Genomic DNA, 23,756 nt, shown 5'->3' with positions numbered 1-23,756 from the left:
GCCAGGGCCCACTCCTGTGACATCCCTCACTGAGTTGGCCTCCAAAGCCCCTGAGACCATGTCCCTATGGGGATTTCTAGGTGCTCTGCAGACTGTGTGCCCAAGAAGTTTTGAGACCTCAGATTCATTTCCCCGTCACCTTCCTGCTTCTAACAAAGCATGTGTTTAAGCCGCCTTGGCTGCATCAAAAACAAAACATTTCTGCAAATTAAAAGCTTTCTGGATTCCTTGCCTTGTCTCTGAGCTTGCTTTTGAAATACTAATTAGCAGGAGAAACGTATGCTTTGTGATTCCAAAAAAAGGAAAAGGGGAGACCTCGCTAAAGATAGCTAGCTCTGGTGGGAGTTTTTTTTTTTTAAGCTGCAACTAAATGTCTGTGTATTCCATCAGCATTTAGCAAAAGCTGTCTCCTGTCCTTAAAAATATGGAGAGCACTGAATGAGAAGTCTGTCCCAGGGCAGGTGGGAATGAAAGGCTTTGGTCTCTTGGAACTAGAGACTGAATTATGTAAAGATTGCTCTGTGCAGAAGCAGAGAGCTTAGTCACATGACTCCAGGCAGTGCCCTGACTCTGGACTTGAAGGGGTCAGCATAGGCGTGTGCACCATTTTAACTGAGCCAATACCAGAGCCTTCCATCTCATCCTAATAGATGTCAAAAGTCACTCTCTCCCTCTGTTTGATGAATAACTGTAGCAACACCACATCTGTCTTATAACTGGCAGTGATTCTCAAGTTAGTGATAATGAGGGTCTTCCTAACAAGAAAGTCAAACGCTCTGGTGCCTGAGTTGAAGGCCACTGCTTCTGTCCACATATCTCACATACATTTTCAGCCAAGGAGAACCCTGTTGGCTTGAGATACACAGTAATAACATATTAACAGTAATGCTTTCAAATTAGCAGTTTCTAAATAATGATTATAAAAACTCACAAACATCTTCTTTTCTTTATTAACCCAAAGAATAATAATATACCGAGCACAGCAGAACTGAACAAAGCAAGAAGGTTAAACTTGCTTCCTCATTTAGAAGAATTCTAGGAAACTGGAGTTGTCCCCACCCATCCCTACTGCACACCATTTGGGAAGAAGCTCTGTAGTACCAGTAGGTAATCGCATGGACAGGTTAGTGCTGTCCAGTGGCTATTTACAAATTAACATGGTAGATGGGGAATAACAACACAGTTTGAAGAAGGAATACAGGTTTCAAGAGTGAGGGACCAGGCCATTAAGGAAGACTGTCAGGCAGTGGTCCCAGAAGGTGATAAGCATAGATAGACCTAATAAAGTAGAAAGCCGAAATTACGGTTTTGTTCTGTGAGAGGTCATGAGACTTTTACTCAATGACTTCCAAGCCTGGAATTCATTTCAAATAGGAATTGGAAATTTCCACTCCCTGGCTGGCAAGAAAACACAAGTTCCTGGGACCAGTAATGCCTATACTCCTTAGCACATATTTCCTAGCAAATCAGCAGCTTTACCAAAGATGGCATCCTGGATTCTATCAAACCTCAGGTACAAAGCAGAATAAAAGACCCTCTCCATTTCTTAGTTCCTTCATCTCTGAAGAGCATGCACAACAGAATGGCTGAAGAAGAAATGAGATGACAGGGTTTCTGTGTTTTTAGCCCCACAGTATTCTTTATCATGAGTCAGTGTTACAACGGAAGCCTTATTTAAAGACAAGAAATTACAAGTGCATTTTTTTCTTCTAATTAATTCATTGGCTCTTTGGTTATTTAGCTTTCAAAGAGACAGACATTTATTAAGCATATTCTACATGCTACATGTCTTCCCTGGTAGCTCAGATGGTAAATAATCTGCCTGCAATACAGGAGACCCGGATTCTATCCCTGGGTTGGGAAGATACCCTGGAAAAGGGAATGGGAACCTACTCCAGTATTCTTGGTGCTTCCCTGTTGACTCAGACAGTAAAGAATCTGCCTGCAATGTGGGAGACCTGGGTTTGATCCCAGGGTCGAGAAGATTCCTTGCAATATCATGCTCAATGTTAAAGAATCAAAAGAGAAAACAGACAAAAACATGATATCAACCCTTGAAATATTCTTCGCACCTGGCAGAAAATGATAGATTAAAAAAAAGAGAGAGAAATAAGATCTTGCAGTTGCTATTAATGGAATTATTTACTGGAAGCAGTGAAGAAACCAAGGCGAAAATAGTGTATCAATTGTATGTATATGTGTGTGCATGGAGGGGTGGCCAGGAGTGGTGGGGGATGGGTGTTGCAGGTTGATTAGACATCTCAAGATGAGTTGGCACAAACCAGGATGCCAGGGTGGAAAAGGGCATTTCAAGGAGGGGTCTATGGAGGTACAAAGCAACCAGGATGTAAGAGAGAGAAGTATAAGCCTTTCCATAAACTGGGGCCCTGGAGAGTTGGTGAAGGAATTAGTGACAGGGATGAAAAAGTGGCGGGGGCCAGACTGCAGAAAGCCAGACTGTGTTGCACTAAGGAGCTTGGACTCTATAGTCAGGCAAAGGTTAAAGCATATGCAGACTGCAAAGAGTTCTGGAACAGTCACCTCTTCACTTGTGTAGGGGACAGACTGGAGGGCAGGGGGTCAAGACAGATAGACTACCACAAGGGCACATCCAGTTGAGACTCCACTAAGAGGACAGGGGCAGAGAGAAGAGGAGCCGCACAGGAGGAGAGTGTAAGAGGAGGAGGAAGTGGGTCACTCCCAGGTCTGGGTTTGGGTGAGGGGTGGTGAATCTGGAGAGAGGGAGGCAATGGGGACAGAGAGGAAGAGGACCAGTTCACTCCGCTTTCTGAACTGGTATTGTCTGGGGGATGCCAGGGTGAGCAGTCCAGCGAGCAAGAGGATACTTGGGTCTAGAGCAGGGGTTCTTATACAAAAGACTTTAGGGCCTGTGAACTTGAGCAGAAAAAAATTACAACATCATTGTCACTAACCTCTAACTCAAATTTTGTATTTCCTTTATGTGCCTAGGCAACAAACCGCAGTGGCATCAGCAGTACCTCCACCTCTGTCACAGATAGAAATCACAGTTTCATGCCATTTTGCAGTTATTGCAGACATGTTAAAATATTGTTTACATTTATTTCTTCAAAATGATAGTAGTTACTCAATATGCTGGAAAAGATGATTATTTAATATTAACAAAAAAGCATAAGTGGCACTAGTGATAAAGAATCTGCCTGCCAGTGCAGGAGATGTAAGAGATGCGGGTTTGATCCCTGGGTTGGGAAGACCCCCTAGAGAAGGGCATGGCAACCCACTTCAGTATTCTTGCCTGGAGAATCCCATGGACAGAAGAGCCTGGTAAGCTACAGTCTATAGGATTGCATAGAGTAGGACTCGACTTGAGCGACTTAGCATGCATACACATTATATAACATTTATTTTTCATAACTTTTTAACATTTTTATTGGAGTATAGTTGATTTAAAATGTTAGTTTCAGGTGTACAGCGATGTTAATCAGTTATACATATACATATCTCTACTCTTTTTTTAGATTCTTTTCCCATATAGCCCATTACAGAGTATTGAGTAGAGTTCCCTGTGCTGTACAATAGGTCCTTTTTAGTTATATTATATATGTATTAGTGTGTATATGTGAATCCCAATCTCCCAATTCATCCCTCTCCATCCCATTATCCCTTGGTAACCATAAATTTGTTTTCTACATCTATGTCTCTACTTCTGTTTTGTAAATAAATTCACTTGTACCCTTTTTTTAGATTCCACATATAAGCGATATCATATGATTTTTGTTTTTTTCCACCTGACCTACTTTACTCAGGTCCATCCATGTTGCTGCAAATGGCATTATTTTGTTCTTTTTTATGGCTGAGTATTTTTCATAATTTTAATAACTGTCTTTCAACATGACTTATTTCATTTATAATCTCATGTATTTTATGTGAAGCATTTTAAAAACATGGAGGAAGGAGTTTATGGGCTTTGGCAGGCTGCCAAATACATCCATGGACCAAAGAAAGGTCAAGAATCTCTAGTCCAGAGTTTGAAGCCTTTGGGACTGGTCAATAATTCCCGGATTTCTGCTGAGCAATGCTACACTGAGAAGGATATGACCTATCCCAGGGGCTCCTTAAATAGACTGGGACTGAAAGGAAATAGTTCACTGCAAAAAGAAACAAGGTTCGTGCTTACCCTGGCCTTCTCCCTGACGTGGCTGGCCTTTATAGATCCAGCTCTCATTCAAAATGTGCTCTGGGCTAGTTTCATTTATTGGTCTTGAGGAAATTGTGCAGATGAGAACCATGAGTCAAGGTGATGATGTAGACACTCTTAAAATGAACATCACTCAGCCGAGTTTGAATTGCCTCAAAATCAGTTCAGCCTAGAGGAATGTCAAGCAGTGTAGAACTATACCTAGGAAGGTCTCCTTTCCTGAATCCCGATCCTAATGTTCAATAGGCCATAAAGAACAATGTGTGCAGATGGGTGAATATCTGCTCAGCTAGCCACCGGCCATATGTGACCACAGGCCTTGTTCTTTCACTGGAGACACCGAGCCTCGCTCTGGTCATGAGCAAGGTCCTTTCTCAGTCTCCTAAAGTTCAAAAGGACAAGAGGATGAAACGGACACTTGATCTTCGTGCCATCCTCCTCCAGTCTCTAGTTCTGCATCTGGTAGCTGCTCTTGGGAGGCAAAACAACGAAAACTGCCATGCGACTTCCAATCTTTAAAGAATGTAGAAGTCTACTTCGGAAGGTCAAAACTCTGCAGATTTCCTTCTCGAAATCTGTGCCACCAGAATCTCACTCATGCACACAGATTGCTGAATGCACATCGTTCATGATTCTGAAAATTAGAAAGAAACTAAAAGTCTATCAAGAGGCAACGGGTTAATTAATGAGGTTCATCCACATTTATGGAGTACTTCAAAGTGGTTGAAAAAAATACACCCATATGAACAGATATTCACTCTACATTTCACCACAGTGAAAAAAACCTGCCAAATAATATACATAGTAGGGCTTTTTTTAAGTTTCTGTAAAATGCTCACATATGTTCGTAAATGTCCAGCTAAGACTGACCTAAAAAGATGATCATGAACTAAACAGTACTTATTTTGGAGACAGTAGAATTTGGTAGAGGAGGAGGAGGAAGATGAGCGTTTCAAAGAGAAATTTTCACTCTTTCCTAAAATATCTCCTTATTGTTTGAAGTACAAAATTGCCTTTGAGATTTAAAATATAATTGAAAGATCACATCAGCTCTCATCATATGTAATGGAAATCATCTGGTAATTGGGTTTTGAATTTTAATTTGTTAAGGAAACCATGCTGTATCAGAAAAAATTCTCTCAGAATTAGGCTTAACTGTGAATAACAGATACCCAAAATAACAGTGTTTCAGACAAGCAAGGGCAGTACTTTGGAGTAGACAGTCCAGGGCTAATTTGGCAGCTGTGTTCCCATGCAGCTCCTCCCTGTGGAGAGAATGGCTTCACCCCGGTGGTCTAAGACAGAGCCTAGAGCAGCAATCATCTCACCCTCGTCCTCAGAAGCTAGAGGAGAAAGGGACGAAGAAGGCAGACTCAGATCCACTCTCTGCATGATTTTCCCTAAACCACTGGCCTCTGTGTTCCATGAGAGAGTTGTACACAGTGAGTCTGCAATATGAGAATGTGTGTTCTCTATGTGTGAGAGTGTGACTGTTGTTGTTTAATCACCAAATCGTGTCCAACTCTTCATGACCCCACGGACTGCACCATGCCAGGCTTCCCCATCCTTCACCATCTCCTGGAATTTGTAATTGAATCGGTGATGCTATACAACCATCTCATCCTCTGTCACCCTCTTCTCCTCCCTCCTTCCATCTTTCCCAGAATCAGGGTCTTTTTCAGTGAATCGGCTTTTTGCATCAGATGGCCAAAGTATTTGAGCTTCAGCATCAGCATCAGTCCTTCCAGTGAATATTCAGGGTCGATTTCCTTTAGGATGACTGGTTTGATCTCCTTGCTGTCCCAGGGACTCTCAGAGTCTTCTTCAACACCACAGTTCAAAACCATCAATTCCTTGGGTGCTCTGCCTTCTTTTGGAGAAGGCAATGGCACCCCACTTCAGTACTCTCGCCTGGAAAATCCCATGGATGGAGGAGCCTGGTAGGCTGCAGTCCATGGGGTCGCGAAGAGTCCGACACGACTGAGCGACTTCACTTTCACTTTTCCCTTTCGTGCATTGGAGAAGGAAATGGCAACCCACTACAGTGTTCTTGCCTGGAGAATCCCAGGGACGGGGGAGCCTGGTGGGCTGCCGTCTCTGGGGTCGCACAGAGTTGGACACGACTGAAGTGACTTAGCAGCAGCCTTCTTTATGGTCCAGTTCTCACATCCATGAGAGCATGATACACATGAAATCTTGGGACACCCCTCCCTGCCTACTCTCGACAAGGCATGAGCGCCTGAAGCCCTCATCTCAGGGACTGCTTTTCTTCTTCTTTGTTCACTCCACCTCCTTGTTCTTCTGCATTTCCTGCCCTCATTCTCACACGGCTATTGGCCCAGTAGGCCCAGCTCAGAGCTGAAGGGTTTGCTGCAGCTGAGGTGGCACTGGGGATTGCTTGATCCCTCAGGAAGATGGCAGGATTCACAAATGAAAGCTCTTTTTCCAAGCAGAATTTTAGAATTAACTCTCAGAGTGTGAGAAAGATACAAGAGAGAAAAGATGCAGTTTGTTCAGCCAAGTAGGGGTTCTGCTACTGGCCACAGAAACAGATAACCAGGTGTGGGTGTGTGTGTGTGGGTGTGTGTGTGTGTGTGTTGTGTATGTGAAATTTTAGCTGCTTGGTCTCTCAACATCTGGGCTTCCCAGGTGGCACTAAAGACCCTCCTGCCAAAGCAGGAGACATAAGAGATCTGGGTTCACTCCCTGGCTGGGGAAGATCCCCTAGAGGAGGGCATGGGAACCCACTCCAGTATTCTTGCCTGGAGAATCCCTTGGACAAAGGAGCCTGGTGGGCTACAGTCCATAGCATCACAAAGAGTCAGACACAACTGAGCAACTTAGCATGCACACACATTCTCAACATCTATTATTCAAACTTCTGAAATGTTTTGCCAACACCTTTCTTATGACATTTTACTTTCTCTTTTCTCCCTGATTTTATCAAGATAGAATTGTGATATAACATTGTATTAGTTTAAGGTACACAACATAATGATTTGATATATGCATATACAATTGATCTTTGAACAATGCAGGGGTTGGGGTACCACCCCCCAGATAACTGAAAACCCATGTGCAACTTTACTTTTGGCTCTCTCCATGGTTGGTATTCACCCATCTATGGATAGTCCATATTTAGTGAAAAAAAAAAATCCATGTATAAGTGGACTCATGCAGTTCAAACCCATGTTAAGGGTCAACAGCCTTACAAAATGATTACCACAGTAAGCTGAATTAACATCCATCACCTCACACAGTTTCAATTTTTTATCTTGTGGTGGGGAATTTTAAGATGTAATCTCTGAGCAGCTCTCAAATATACAAAAGAGTATTGTCACCATGCTGGACCATTACATCGCCAGGAGTAGAAGTTTGTATCTTTTGACCACTCATCTCCTTCATCCTCCAACTTCTACCCCTACCTCTGGCAACTGTCAGTTTATTCTTTGTTCCAGAGTTTGTTTTCTTCAGATTCCACATTTAAGTGAGATCATACAGTACTTGTCTTTCTCTTTACTTCACTTAGCGTAATATCCTCAAGATCCATTCATGTCGCTGCTGCCGCTGCTGCTGCTGCTAAGTCGCTTCAGTCGTGTCCGACTCTGTGCGACCCCAGAGACGGCAGCCCACCAGGCTCCCCCGTCCCTGGGATTCTCCAGGCAAGAACACTGGAGTGGGTTGCCATTTCCTTCTCCAATGCATGAAAGTGAAAAGTGAAAGTAAAGTCGCGCAGTCGTGTCCGACTCGTAGCGACCCCATGGACTGCAGCCATCGCTACAAATGGCAGAATTTCCTTCTTAATGGTTGGATAATATTCCATTGTATATATATCACATTTTCTCTATCCATTTACCTGTTGATGAACAATTAGCTTGTTTCCATGTGTTGGCTGTTATAAATAAGGATACTGTGAATGTGGGGGATATAGATAATTCTCTAACACAGTGACTTAATTTCCTTCAGCTACATACCCCAAAGTGGAATTGCAGAAATCTACTTTCTCTTTTGTTGTAGTTATTTGTGCATCTACTTCATCTCTCCTACTGGATCATAAACTTCTTGGAGGGCAGAGATTGTTTTGATGCATCTGTGTATCTTTGGTATCTGGCCTGGCATGAGGCTGAAGCTTGATGTCCATTGACAGAACAAGTACACCAAACATTATTGAAATATGAAATAATGCATGACTTGTTAATCTTTCAAAAAAAGGCAGGTTACAGCTGCACAAAAATATTATGAGGCCCTTTTGAATACAAAATGGGAGGGCCTTTAAATGGGAGGAAAATGTGAAAAAATAAGATTACACCATGGCATGTGCTTCTACCTCTCTCCAGCCTCTCTTCCACCTGTAGTCCCTTATTTACTAGAGTTGACACTTTTCTCTCCTTGACACTGACAGTCCATCTCAGGGCAACACTGAACACATGCTCTCGTGAGTGGTTGGATCGGTGCTCACTGTGACTTCCAACCACATTGTTGATTCTCTCTGACTGTGGACATTGCCTTGTACTTCTGTATCTCTAACATAGTGCTGGATACCTAGTAAATGCTAAATAAATCCCCTTAAGATGATTAAGTTATCCCTGGATAGATTAAATAGAAATATGTTTCAGTTCAGTTCAGTCGCTCAGTCGTGTCCGACTCTTTGTGACCCCATGAATCGCAGCATGCCAGGCCTCCCTGTCCATCACCAACTCCCGGAGTTCACTCAAACTCAAAAAAATGTCCATCGAGTCGTTGATGCCATCCAGCCATCTCACCCTCTTTCGTCCCCTTCTCCTCCTGCCCCCAATCCCTCCCAGAATCAAGGTTCTTTCCAAAGAGTCAACTCTTCGCATGAGGTGGCCAAAATATCGGAGTTTCAGCTTCAGCATCAGTCCCTCCAATGAACACCCAGGACTGATCTCCTTTACGATGGACTGGTTGGATCTCCTTGAAGTCCAAGGGACTCTCAAGAGTCTTATCCAACACCACAGTTCAAAAGCATCAATTCTTCAGCGTTTAACTTTCTTCACAGTCCAACTCTCACATCCATACATGACCACTGGAAACCATAGCCTTGATTAGACGGACCTTTGTTGGCAAAATAATGTCTCTGCTTTTTAATATGCTATCTAGGTTGGTCATAACGTCCCTTCCAAGGAGTGAGCGTCTTTTAATTTCATGGCTGCAATCACCATCTGCAGTGATTTTGCTGCTGCTGCTGCTAAGTTGCTTCAGTTGTGTCCGACTCTATGCGACCCATAGAGGGCAGCCCACCAGGCTCCCCCGTCCCTGGGATTCTCCAGGCAAGAACACTGGAGTGGGTTGCCATTTCCTTCTCCAATGCATGAAAGTGAAAAGTGAAAGTGAAGTCGCTCAGTCGTGTCCGACTCTTTGCAACCCCATGGTCTGCAGCCTACCAGACTCCTCCGTCCATGAGATTTTCCAGGCAAGAGTATTGGAGTGGGGTGCCATTGCCTTCTCTAGCAGTGATTTTGGAGCCCCCCAAAAATAAAGTCTGACACTGTTTCCACTGTTTCCCCATCAATTTGCCATGAAGTGATGGGACCAGATGCCATGATCTTAGTTTTCTGAATGTTGAGATTTAAGCCAACTTTTTCACTCTCCTCTTTCACTTTCTTCAAGAGGCTTTTTAGTTCCTCTTCACTTTCTGCCATAAGGGTGGTGTCATCTGCATATCTGAGGTTATTGATATTTTCCCTGGCAATCTTGATTCCAGGTTGTGCTTCTTCCAGCCCAGTGTTTCTCATGATGTACTCTGCATATAAGTTGCAGGGTGACAATATACAGCCTTGACATACTCCTTTTCCTATTTGGAACCACTCTGTTGTTCCATGTTCAGTTCTAACTGTTGCTTCCTGACCTGCATACAGGTTTCTTAAGAGGCAGGTCAGGTGGTCTGGTATTCCCATCTCTTTCAGAATTTTCCACAGTTTTTTGTGATCCACACAGTCAAAGGCTTTGGCATAGTCAATAAAGCAGAAATAGATGTTTTTCTGGAACTCTCTTGCTTTTTCAATGATGCAACTGATGTTGTCAATTTGATCTCTGGTTCCTCTGCCTTTTCTAAAACCAGCTTGAACATCTGGAAATTCACGGTTCACATACTGCTGAAGCCTGGCTTGCAGAATTTTGAGCATTACTTTACTAGCATGTGAAATATGTTTAGAAGAAGATAAATAGGAACACATAAATGAACTTGGTCTTTAAAGTTGTCTTCCTTTCCCTGTTTTATTTTTCTATAACACCATCTTCTAACATACTGTCAGTTTAACTTATTGCATTTTGATGGTCTCCCTCTTCCCTCTGGCATCTAATGTCTCATACACTGTTGGTGGAAATAGAAGTTGTGATAACTATTTGGAAAACTATTTGGCAGTATGTACCAAGGTTATTTTTTTATACCATTCATGAGGTTCTCATGGCAAGTATACTGGGGTGGTTTGCCATTCCCTCCTTCAGTGGATCACAATTTGTCAGAACTCTCTGCTATGACCCGTCCGTCTTGGGTGGCCCTGCACAGCATGGCTCATAGCTTCATTGAGTTACACAAGCCCCTCCACCACGACAAGACAGTGATCCATATAAATAAAGTTAGTGGATACAATGAAATTCCAGCAGAACTATTCACATCCCTAAAGGAGGAAGCCATCAAGGTTTTGCATTCATTATCTCAGCAAATCTGGAAGACCCAGCAGTGGCCACAGGACTGGAAAAGGTCAATTCTCATCCCAATTCCCAAGAAGGGTAGCACTAAAGAATGTGCTAACACCTCAGACAATCACACTCATCTCCCATACCAGTAAGGTCATGCTCAAAATCTTCCATGCTAGGCTTTAGCATTATGGAAGAATTTCCAGATGTCCAAGGTGGGTTTATAAAAGGAAGAGGAACTAGAGTTCAAATTGCCAACATTCGCTGGATTATAAAAAAAGAAAGGGAATTTCAGAAAAACATCTATCTCTGTTTCATTGACTGCGCTAAAGCCTTTGACTGTGTAGATCACGACAAACTGTGGAAAGCTCTTGGAAAAACTAGACACCAGACCATCTCGCCTGTCTCCTGAGAAACCTGTATGTGGGTCAAGAAGCAACAGTTAGAACTCTGTATGAAATCTTGACTAGTTCAAGATCAAGAAAGGAGTATGACAGGGCTGTCTGCTGTCACCCTGTTTGTTTAACCTATACGCTGAGCACATCATGAGAAATGCTGGGCTGGATGAGTTACAAGCTGGAATCAAGATAGGCGGAAGAAACATCAACAACCTCAGATATGTGGATGATATCATTCTAATGGCAGAAAGTGAAGAGGATCAAAAGAGCCTCTTGATGAGGGTAAAGGAGGAGAGTGAAAGAGCTGGCTTAAGGCTAAATGTTAAAAAAAAATTTAATATCATGGTATCCAGCCCTATTACTGCACGGCAAATAGAAGGGAAAAAGCTGGAAGTAGTGACAGATTTCTCTTCTTGGGCTCCCAAATCACTGGGAACAGTGATTGTAGCCATGAAATCAGAAGACAGTTCTTGCTTGGCAGGAAGGCGATGACCAACCTAGACAGTGTGTTGAAAAGCAAAGACATTGCTCTGCCGACAAAGGTCCATATAGTCAAGTCCACTGTCTTCCCAGTGGTCATATACTGTTGTGAGAACTGGGTGGTAAAGAAGGCAAAATGCCAAGGAATTGATGCCTTCAAACTATAGTGCTGGAGGAGACCCCTGAAAGTCTCTTGGACAGCACGGAGATCAAACCAGTCAATCTTAAGGTAGATCAGCCCTGAATACTCACTGGAAGGACCGATGCTGAAGCTGAAGTTCTAGTATTTTGGACACAGTATTTTGGACATGCAAACAGATGACTCATTGGAAAGTCCTTGATGCTGGGAAAGATCAGGGGCAGAGGAGAAGAGAACATCAAAGGATGAGATGGCTGGATGTTATCACCAATGAAATGAACATGAACTTGGGCAAACTCTGGGAGATGGTGAGGGACAGGGAGGCCTAGTGTGCTGCCGTCTATGGGGTCACAAAGAGTCAGACACGACTGGGCAACTGAACAACAACCAAGGTTATCGACTTCCTTGGTGGGTCAGACAGTAAAGAATCTGCCTACAATGCGAGAGACCCGGATTTGTTCCTGAGTTGGGAAGATCCCCTGGAGAAGGGAATGGCTACCCACTCCAGTATTCTTGTCTGGAGAGCCCCATGGACAGAGGAGCCTGGTAAGCTACAGTCTATGGGGTTGCAAAGAGCTGGACACAACTGAGGGACTAACACACACCAAGATTATTAACTCTCTTACAGTACTAACAATTCCTACATCCACAAGACAGAAATTCTTGAAGGAAGGTCTGGGTTGGATGGCCACTGGCCTTGGCTATTTTTGTGTCTTCAGCTTCAGGATCTAGAAGCTGCAGTTTGGAAAGCACACAAGTTAGAAGAGGTTCTTAATATATCATTTCTCCCCATCCTGCACATTTAATTCTTCCTCAATTCCTATCAATTACAGATACCCCCACAAACGTATTCTGCATCCCTATTTCTCTCCACACCAACTTCAATCACCCAATCTTAGCCTGCATTTCTCACCTACATTACTGCAGTATTTCCCAAGTGCTCTCTCTTTCCACCCTTGCCTTCCCATCCCATCTCACATCCACTCAGCAACCCATGTGATGACTTCTCTTGCAACCAAAGTAAAAACCAATTTTGTTACCACACACCCCAAGTGCTATAAGCCTGCCTGAGAATTTCTGATTTCATCTCACTCTCCATCACTCTTGCTCCTTAGTCTCCAAACATTCAAGTGGTTGTTTTTTAAAATCAGCTTAATCAAGTTGTAGTTCACCTATCATATAATTCACCCATTTAAAATGTACAGTTGAATGTCTCTCAATATATACCATCACCACAATCAATATCAGAACATTTTATCACCTCTCTCCCAAATCCTGTGCCCATTAGCAGTCACTCTCCATTTCCCCCCAACTTCTAAGACCAAGGAAATACTAACCTATTTTCTGTCTTTATAGGTATGTCTGGTCTTATTTTTTAGCTCTTGAATCCACCAAGCTCTTTTCTGCATTAGGTGCATGCACATGCTATTTCCTCTGCCTGGACGTCTCCATGGTCTGCTCTCCAGGGCTCCCTGCACCCTTCACTCCAAACTTTGTGTGGCTGTTTCCTCTTCCTTCATGCTGAAATTAAAATGTAATCTACTCAGGGCTTTCCTGGATACCCTATCTAAGACTAGCTCCTTGTTTATTATTTTCTTATACCTCCACAGTTGGTAATCATTGGCTTACTGCCTTTTTATTGCTTTATTCTTTCCAGTTGATTTTAAACATAATGAGGGGAGTGAATAACTCTCTAGTTCTCTGTTGTAGCTCTAGTTTCTACTGCAGGGCAGGCACTGAGAATACCCTCAATAAACATTTGGTAAATGAATGAATATATAGCTCAGTTATCTGGCACTGCCTGGAAATAAAACATCTTGCCTATTTGAAAGCAGCAGATATTACAATGCATCATCATTTAACCAGCTAGGTTTTCTGCTGATACAAGACAGGAGTTTTAGAACAAGCATCTTCAAATCATTTTGAACAGCTGGCCGAAAAAGTACGTATGCCCCCAAAATAAGGTTTAGTTGGCCCAACAAAGATTAAACAGAATCAACAGTTGCAATATGGTCACAGAATGCTTCTGTATGAGTGGCAGGGGTTGACATTTGGGAGGTTTCCCTTTTCCTCTTTCTCTTAAGATGGCAGTATTGATTGCTGCTCTTTTCCCATAAACACTAACAGCAGGACAATCACTTGTTAATGATTATCTGATCATAAGACCAGACAGTAACCCTGCCCACTAAGTCTTTATACAGCTATAAAGGATCCATTTAGTGCTTCATTGGCGCAAAAAGGTGGGCAGTAATCCTCCTCCATCACCATCAACACTGGCCAAGATTCAGTAGTCAGCTCTGGGCAAAACCAGATTGCAAACCAATTGAAGAAAAGGATCTACTCTATTCCCAACTGTATGGACAGTTAACCTACCCACAACCAAACACATGTCCAGATCAGATCAGATCAGTCGCTCAGTCATGTCCGACTCTTTGCGACCCCATGAATCACAGCACGCCAGGCCTCCCTGTCCATCACCAACTCCTGGAGTTCACCCAGACTCACGTCCATTGAGTCAGTGATGCCATCCAGCCATCTCATCCTCTGTCGTCCCCTTCTCCCCTTGCCCCCAATCCCTCGCAGCATCAGAGTCTTTTCCAATGAGTCAACTCTTCGCATGAGGTGGCCAAAGTACTGGAGTTTCAGCTTTAGCATCATTCCTTCCAAAGAAATCCCAGGGCTGATCTCCTTCAGAATGGACTGGTTGGATCTCCTTGCAGTCCAAGGGACTCTCAAGAGTCTTCTCCAACACCACAGTTCAAAGCATCAATTCTTTGGCGCTCAGCCTTCTTCACAGTCCAACTCTCACATCCATACTTGACCACAGGAAAAACCATAGCCTTGACTAGACGGACCTTTGTTGGCAAAGTAATGTCTCTGCTTTTGAATATGCTATCTAGGTTGGTCATAACTTTCCTTCCAAGGAGTAAGCGTCTTTTAATTTCATGGCTGCAGTCACCATCTGCAGTGATTTTGGAGCCCAGAAAAATACAGTCTGACACTGTTTCCACTGTTTCCCCATCTATTTCCCATGAAGTGATGGGACCGGATGCCATGATCTTCGTTTTCTGAATGTTGAGCTTTAAGCCAACTTTTTCACTCTCCAGTTTCACTTTCATCAAGAGGCTATTTAGTTCCTCTTCACTTTCTGCCATAAGGGTGGTGTCATTTGCATATCTGAGGCTATTGATATTTCTCCCAGCAATCTTGATTCCAGCTTGTGTTTCTTCCAGTCCAGCGTTTCTCATGATGTACTCTGCATATAAGTTAAATAAACAGGGTGACAATATACAAGAAGCTCACAAATAACAGCTGCTTATAAACATGTATTGAATAACTGACAACTGATCAGGTTGTACCTCCCATCTTTCTTTACTAATTTCATCCTGCCCTCCCCCATCCATTTGGTTACCCCCAGTTGTCAGTCCTGAACTTTCAGGCTGCTCAGATGTCTCAGTCACAGGGAAAGTCGATCTGATTGCTTAATCCCCACTACTCTGTTTACGGACCTAAGCAGTGGGGTGGTGGAACAGTTTACAGTGGTTTATAAGAGCCAATTGTGTGCATCTCTTTTTAATTCTGCATTCAGTGACAGCAGGTTGGCAGCTTGAAAGCAGCCATGGTGGGAATACTTATACCAGAAGAACTGGCAAATGCTGCAGTTCAAATCAGGGCCTTCTTTTCTTAAGAGCCATTTGTTAAACCTTTACCAGTATAACCACCGATGACATAATGTGTTCACATTACTCTCCACCTGTCCTGCCTACCCTCTTTTCTAAGAGAATTCTAGACCAGGCTTAATTCAAGGAATGACTACCAAGAAAGACTTAGAGCTATACATTTATAAAGTAAATACTTCTTCCCACTCTCTTGTTTAGGCTCTTTCACAGATTTCACTGTTACATGCTTTCAGGCTTTACTTCTGCTCTTAACTGTGCACTGCATAGCTTGCCAAAACAGGCTAAATCAAATTAGAGTATTTTAGGGATTTTAGCTAACTTTTTTATATCAGTTTAAAGAGAATGAAGACTGCCTCATGCAGAGGCACTGCCCAGTCCTCATACTGTACCAGATCTGGTGCTTAAAATTGACATTACTTCACATATATATGAACAGATAAGCATATGCCTTTCTTTCTCTCTCTCTCTCTCTCTCTCTCTCTCTCTCTCTCTCTCTCTCTCTCATTCAACCTTCGGTACTTCTGAGACTGAAACTCCATAGACTTCCATAGGAAGTTTCCTGTTTCCAGGCCTAGTGATTCTGTAGCACAGATTCAGGATTTTAGGTCAATCATATAATTCAACCTTCTGTACTTCTGAGACTGAAACCCCATAGAATTCCATAGGAAGTTTCCTGTTTCCAGGCCTAGTGATTCTGTAGCACAGATTCAGGATTTTAGGTCAATCATATAATTCAACCTTCTGTACTTCTGAGACTGAAACCCCATAGAATTCCATAGGAAGTTTCCTGTTTCCAGGCCTAGTGATTCTGTAGCACAGATTCAGGATTTTAGGTCAATCAGAGAAATGAGAGATCATCTGATACAGGTTCTCAAACTGACTATACACCAGCATCACCTGGGGAACTTGAAAGAGCAATGACTCTCTAGGCCCCACCCCAAACAAATTCAGTCAGAATCTCCTGGGTTGGAATCAGGCATTTCTAGTTTTAGAAGCTTCCCAGGTGACTCTAAGGTGTCACTCTAAGGTGTCACGACTCCTCACTTTCCAGAAGAGAAACCCAAGCTCCGGGGAATCTGAGGGAAGGCAGAACTTGTTGAAGACTCAGGTCTCTTCGATGTTCACACCACAGAGCCTTCACAGTCATGCTCCAGACCTCAGGACTTCCTCATTCCTGTTTCATAAGCCCTCAAACATGCTGCTGCTGCTAAGTCACTTCAGTCGTGTCCGACTCTGTGTGACTCCATAGACGGCAGCCAATCAGGCTCCCCCGTCCCTGGGATTCTCCAGGCAAGAACACTAGAGTGGGTTGCCATTTCCTTCTCCAATGCATGAAAGGGAAAAGGGAAAGTGAAGTCACTCAGTTGTGTCCGACTCTTCACGACCCCCTGGACTGCAGCCCACCAGGCTCCTCTGTCCATGGGATTTTCCCAGCAAGAGTACTGGAGTGGGTCGCCAGTGCCTTCTCTGCCTCAAACGTGAGCCACAGAAATAATGAAGGTTTTTCTGTGGCTGGAATCTCATAAGAGACAGGATTCTTATAAGGCATGATTTTATCCATAAGTCTAATTGATCCTTGATCTTTAGCAAATTATTTCTTTACATTGCCCTAGCATTCAGTATTTTCTAAAAAATAAAGGGAGAATCCTTATGATAAGATACAGAAATGCAAATTTTATAAAGACAGGAACCACTGTGTCTAATCTTTATCAAGCATGGGGCCTGATTGAGGGTCACATGACCATTAATCAGTCTATAAGTGTTCAATGCTTTGTCTAGATGATTGGTCATAGGATAATGTGGTGGACAGGGAAGTCCTATTTACTGAGTTCAAATCCTGGTTCTACTATTGACCAACCTGAGACCTTGAGTAAGCTATTTAACCACTCAGTGCCTCAGTTTTAAAGAATTAAAGTATTTTTAAAGTTGCTGTGCAAATGACAGAGGTAATGTATAGAGTGAGCTTAGCATATTGGCTGATGCAAAACCTCTCAACAATTAGTTATTATTGTTTTGTTGTATGAGCCTGTCTCTTCACTTGAATCCTGCTGGGAGAGGAGAGGAGACATTTGAGTGATGAGGGACCAGGAACTGTCAGCCTTTGAGCATCCTGACCTGACGTCTCTGCCTTCACCTAGAGGGTAATCGGTAGCTAAGAGGAAGAAGCTACACTGCACCCCAGGGATACGCCCAAGGGCAACACACCAGAGAAAGTCTGGAGTAGTGGGTTCTGGGTTGGCACCTTCTTCCTCTTGCAGTGAATACCATTGATTCATTTTGTTTTTTAACTTTTTATTTTATATTGGAGTATTGTTGGTCAACAATGTTGTGTTGGTTTCAGGTGTACAGCAAAGTGATTCAGTTATACATATACATGTAGCTATTCTTTTTCAAATTCTTATCCTGTGTAGGTTGTTGCATAATACTGAATAGAGTTCCCTGTGCTATACAGTAGGTCCTTGTTGGTTATCCATTTTAAATATAGCAGTGTGGGGCTTCCATTTTGGTCCAATGGTAAAGAATCTGCCTTGAAACGTAGGGGACCCCAATTCAAGCCCTAGTCCAGGAAGATCCCACATTCCAAGGAGCAATTAAGCCCACATGCCACAACTACTGAGCCCATCTGCTGCAACTACTGAAGCCTGAATGCCTAGAGCCTGTGCTCTGCAGCGAGAGAAGCCACCCTGCAATGAGAAGCCCACACAATACAACAAAGAGTAGCCCCTGCTCACTGCAACTAGAGAAAGCTTGTGTGCAGCAACAAAGACCCACCAAAGCCAAAAAAATTAAATAATAAATCTTTAAAATATATATATACACCAGTGTGTACATGTCATTTTAAAATAAGGCTATTTTGTTAGCTCTGAATTACATTTTTTAAAGTACACAATTCTAACATGTTTAATCATTAGAAAATTTGTTAGCCTGTAAAAATGTGTTCTATAGAAAACCTTTCTGAAACACTAGTATCACCTGCACTACTCTTAATAATCTAGATATAATTGATGTGTAACATTATATTAGTTTCAGGTATACAAAATAATGATGCAATATTTGTGAATACTGGGAAATGATCCATCAGTATATATAGTTTCACATTTTTTTCTTGTAATGAGAATTTTTAAGTTTTATTTTCTTAGCAACTCTCAAATAAACAATCTAGTATTACTGAGCATACTGTACATTAGGTATTGGTTCTGGGGGGCAGCAGCCCCACTAAGCCTTCTCTTGTCCCTCTAACTGAGCACTGGACTGCAGGGCAGAGCTGTGAACCCAAGCAGTGTGGGTACAATCCCAGCTCAGCACCTGATCACCATCTCCTCCTCTTCCAGGACTATTTCTCAGCTAGAGTTTGCGTTTCAACCCACATCCCAGTTCAGCCTGTCCCAGACAGGAGATGCTATCAGAAACCTGTTCCCATTCATAACAGTGACACGGCTTCTGCTCTTCAGATCAGATTTTGATGAAAACTCCCATGAGATCAAAGCAGAGCTGAGGAAGGAACAGAGAATGATAAACGTCCTAAAACAAAATGAGATACATTTCCAACATGGCTGGGCAGCAGTTTCCCTTTTAGACATTTTATGAATGACATAGGCAAAAATGTCAAAAGTCTTTGTCTGAGTTTCAAATATTAGCATGGGAATATTTTCTTTGGTCATTATCAGAAGCAGAAATGCATTCCCACTTAGGGCCTCTTGTGGAATCTAATGTTCAACTAGAGCATTTTTCTAAAACTGATTTTAAGGTTATGGGATGAGGAAGTTGACACAAAGAAGCAGGCAGAGAGATCAAAATGTAGTTGGACAGGGCTTTCAGGATCTCATTAGATGAAAGTCTGAATTTACAAAATCCATCAGTATGCAGATATTTACTTTTCCGAAGGATTCACTATCCACCCAGGCAGGGCAGAATGCAAGTGTGTGAGTGTACGTATGTAAATATTTTCTTTTCTTACTTTCCCCAACAGTTAGTGCTGTACCAGACTTTTTGGTTCTCCTTAATATATGCCTTCCCATCCCTGTTCTCAGCAATTTATTTCCCCAAACCTGATAACCTAAGGAAATCAGGAAATCTTCAAACATTTCAAAAGAAACAGCCCCTCCCGGCTCAGAATAATCAGTTTGTCTATCCTGATAATATGCTTAAACTGGTGAGATGGCATCTTACCTTCACCGATTATTCAGAGTTTGCTATAGAATTTTTATTAGAGGCATACCTTCATATAACTTACAACAAAATCTATTTGTACAAAACATTTCATAAACATGAAATCTGGAGCAGAAATTCCTAAGATAAGAGCCAACCCCAAACCTTAACTTTAGTAGAGAAATCAAGCACAACAAAATGAAGAAAATCCTTCCAAGTTCACAAGAAAATTTCTCCAGTTAGAAGCAAGGCTGGAATTAGAACCCAGGATCCCAATTCATGATTGCTTATAAATAAATACATGCATGCATACATAAGATAGTTATTAAACAATTACTAAATGCCAAGCACTATGCAATATACTAGAACAAACAAATCAAAAGGGTACACACCTGCCCTCATGTGTAGAAGGAAAATAGATCTACAAGTATAAACTCAAATGGTATGAAAAAATAACAGGGTACTTGTCCTGGTATGGAGATGTCAAGGATGACTACCCCACTGAAATGGCATTTGAGCTGAAATCTAAGAGCCAGATGAGTAGGAGTTACTAAGATGAACAGGTGTGGCCTGGCGGAGGAGGAGAAGTTTCCAGGTGGAAGGGACTACAAATGCAAAGATCCTAAGTGTTTTCCAGTATACAGTTGAACTTTGAACAATGTAGGGGTAGAGGAAGGAGGCTCTGCACAATCGAAAATCAGCCCTCCATATTTGAGGATCCACAGCCAACATGGATAAAGCTGACTTTAGACTGTGTAGTGCTGTGTGTGCGTGCATGTGTGTTAAAGTCACTTCAGCCATGTTCAGCTCTTTGCAACCCTAGGACTGTAGCCCATCAGGCTTCTCTTTCCATGGGATTCACCAGGCAAAAGTACTGGAGTGGGTTGCAGTGCCTTCCTCCATGGGATCTTCCTGACCCAGGGATTGAACCCACGTCTCTTATGTCTTCTGCTTTGACAGGGGAGGGGGTGGATTCTTTACCACTGGCACCACCTGGAAAGCCTGTAGTGCTGTAGTTCATATTTATTGAAAAATATATATATAAGTGGATCCATGCATATTGCTCAAGAATTAAGGAATATTAGTACTTCTTGACCAATGAATTGTAAAAAATGCATTTTTTTTCCCTAGCCATCTTGTTTTTAATCTTTCCTTTGATTTAGGTAGATCAAATTTAATAATATGGGCTTCCCTGATGTCTCAGATGGTAAAGAATCTGCCTGCAGTGCAGAAGATCTGCATTCAATCCCTGGGTCAGGAAGATCCCCTGGAGAAAGGAATGGCAACCCACTCCAGTATTCTTGCCTGGACAATTTCATGGACAGGAGCCTGGAAGGCTACAGTCCATGGGGTCACAAAGAGTTTAACACGACTGAGCAACTAACACACACATTCTAAACTCATCAAAGCACTGGTTTTCAGTCTTTCATATTTTTTCAGAAGTGAAAAAAATTCACCTCACTCCATGTCTCTTGATTTTCACCTCAGTTCAATTCAGTTCAGTCGCTCAGTCATGTCCAATTCTTTGTGACTCCATGAACTGCAGCCTGCCAGGCCTCCCTGTCCATCACCAACTCCCGGAGTTTACCCAAACTCATGTCCATTGAGTCGGTGAAGCCATCTAACCATCTCATCCTCTGTCATCCCCTTCTCCTCCTGCCTTCAATCTTTCCCAACATCAGGGTCTTTTCAAATGAGTCAGCTCTTCTCATCAGGTGGCCAAAATAGTGGAGTTTCAGCTTCAACATCAGTCCTTCCAATGAACACCCAGGACTGATCTCCTTTAGGATGGACTGGTTGGATCTCCTTGCAGTCCAAGGGACTCTCAAGAGTCTTCTCCAGCACCACAGTTCAAAGCATCAATTCTTTGGCGCTCAGCTTTCTTCAGTCCAACTCTCACATCCATATATGACCACTGGAAAAACCATAGCCTTGACTAGATGGACCTTTGTTGGCAAAGTAATGTCTTTGCTTTTGAATATGCTATCTAGGTTGGTCATAACTTTCCTTCCAAGGAGTAAGCGTCTTTTAATTTCATGGCTGCAATCACCATCTACAGTGATTTTGGAGCCCCCCAAAACAAAGTCAGCCACTGTTTCCACTGTTTCCCCATCTATTTGCCATGAAGTGATGGGACCAGATGCCATGATCTTCGTTTTCTGAATGTTGAGCTTTAAGCCAACTTTTTCACTTTCCTCTTTCACTTTCATCAAGAGGCTCTTTAGTTCTTCTTCACTTTCTGCCATAAGGGTGGTGTCATCTGCATATCTGAGGTTATTGATATTTCTCCCGGCAACCTTGATTCCAGCTTGTGCTTCATCCAGCCCAGCTTTTCTCATGATATACTCTGCATATAAGTTAAATAAGCAGGGTGACAATATACAGCCTTGACGTATTCCTTTCCCAATTTGGAACCAGTCTGTTGTTCCATGTCCAGATCTAACTGTTGCTTCCTGACCTGCATACAGGTTTCTCAATTGATTTTCACCTAATTCCCATTAAATTCAATTCCTTATTTATACTTTCTTTTCCTGAAATAAAAGGAAAAGAGTATAACTCTGGAAGCATAGAGATCACGATGCCAGATGGGAAATACAAGCTTTACAATTACTAGGAAGACTTCAATATCTTGGTTTCATCTTAAAAGCAAGGAAATCTGAACCACATAAGTGAGCTCTGCTTATAGAAGGAGATGGGAAAGAGTAATGAGGAAAGGGGGCACCAGGGAAGTAATGCTGTTAGGACTGAAAATGGTTTTCAGTCAATCTTCTATTTGTAACTTGCTGCAAACCAATTTGAGTGCCTCTCATGTCTGCTCTTTCCATCTTCTCTTAACAACTCAACCCATTGCACATTCTAAACTACACAGTCTAGAGCAGTTAGAAATTGTAGTGAGACATCAGATACAAAAGAGAGAGTCTACACATCAACTTGATCCATAGATATGGAGTTCTACTTGTCATTCCAAATGGGGAGAACAAAGGGAATTGGAGCTGTGACAGATAGTTGACAATTTCTTGTCTTGGGAGGGGGAAGTATGGGCAGTCTATGGCCATATGGATTTATTATCTCTTATTTTTCTGTGCTTCTGAGTTTGCATTATACATATGATCTTGAATTTTTTAAAACAAGCTAAATATCCATGGGGTATTATGATTCATGTGGGTATTAACTATTACAGTTGCAAAAGATATAAAGCATTCTTTAGGGATCTTTCTAGTCCGAGTCTTCAAAATGCATGTAACAGTACATTTTGAAATTGTGTATGATACAGGCTACATGGGAACATTGGTTTAGGAAATCCTGAACCCATAAGAATATTAGACCACAAGGACAATGTACAGATGAGTCACACAAAAGACAGTGATGTAATCATGCAATTAGTCTACAGAGATGATCTTAAAGAATGAATCTAGCTGAAGGAATTCTGTAACTCCACGATTCTCGGTCACTAACTCCAAAATGATTAAGCCATATGGCCCATTGCATACTACTTCACCAGTGTTCTTTAGTTTTCTCTTGTCTCAGTCCTTACATTAATATGTCTGCAGATATCTATCTGTCAGCCTCTCGTCTCAGCACAGAAGCCCGGAGTAAGCTTTTTCCATTCCCCATCATTAATCATCTGTACACAATCCATCACCACGTCTGTTTGTTTCTTCCTTCCACTAATCTTTTGCTTTAGTTCTGTGAGGTTCTTTACAACTTCATGCCCTCATCACCTCAGCTGGAATACCGCAATCATCTAGCTAGTCTATGACTAACCAACTCCTCTTCTGTGTTTAAAGAGTTCTTCATTGTTTGAATCTCAATGGGAGGCTGTAATAATGTGATTTATACTAAGAAATATATTTGATCCTTGTCCTCATTTCTAACATAGAGCTTCTAAAACCCAAGGAATTTCTTAAGTGATGAGAGCAAATAAAGGTGTCTTTTGTTATGTTAATGAGGTGACTTTTGGAAAACCCCTAGGTAACCAAAGGTTGCTAGGGAACCCAACCCTGTGTTTAGGAGGTGGGAACTTCCATTTCCTCTCTTGCTCTCCACTTCTCCACCCCTCCCCAACCCCTTTG

Source organism: Bubalus kerabau, chromosome 10 (genome assembly GCF_029407905.1).
Source record: "Bubalus kerabau isolate K-KA32 ecotype Philippines breed swamp buffalo chromosome 10, PCC_UOA_SB_1v2, whole genome shotgun sequence".
In the NCBI taxonomy this organism is placed as follows: domain Eukaryota; kingdom Metazoa; phylum Chordata; class Mammalia; order Artiodactyla; family Bovidae; genus Bubalus; species Bubalus kerabau.
This window is presented reverse-complemented; position numbering follows the sequence as displayed.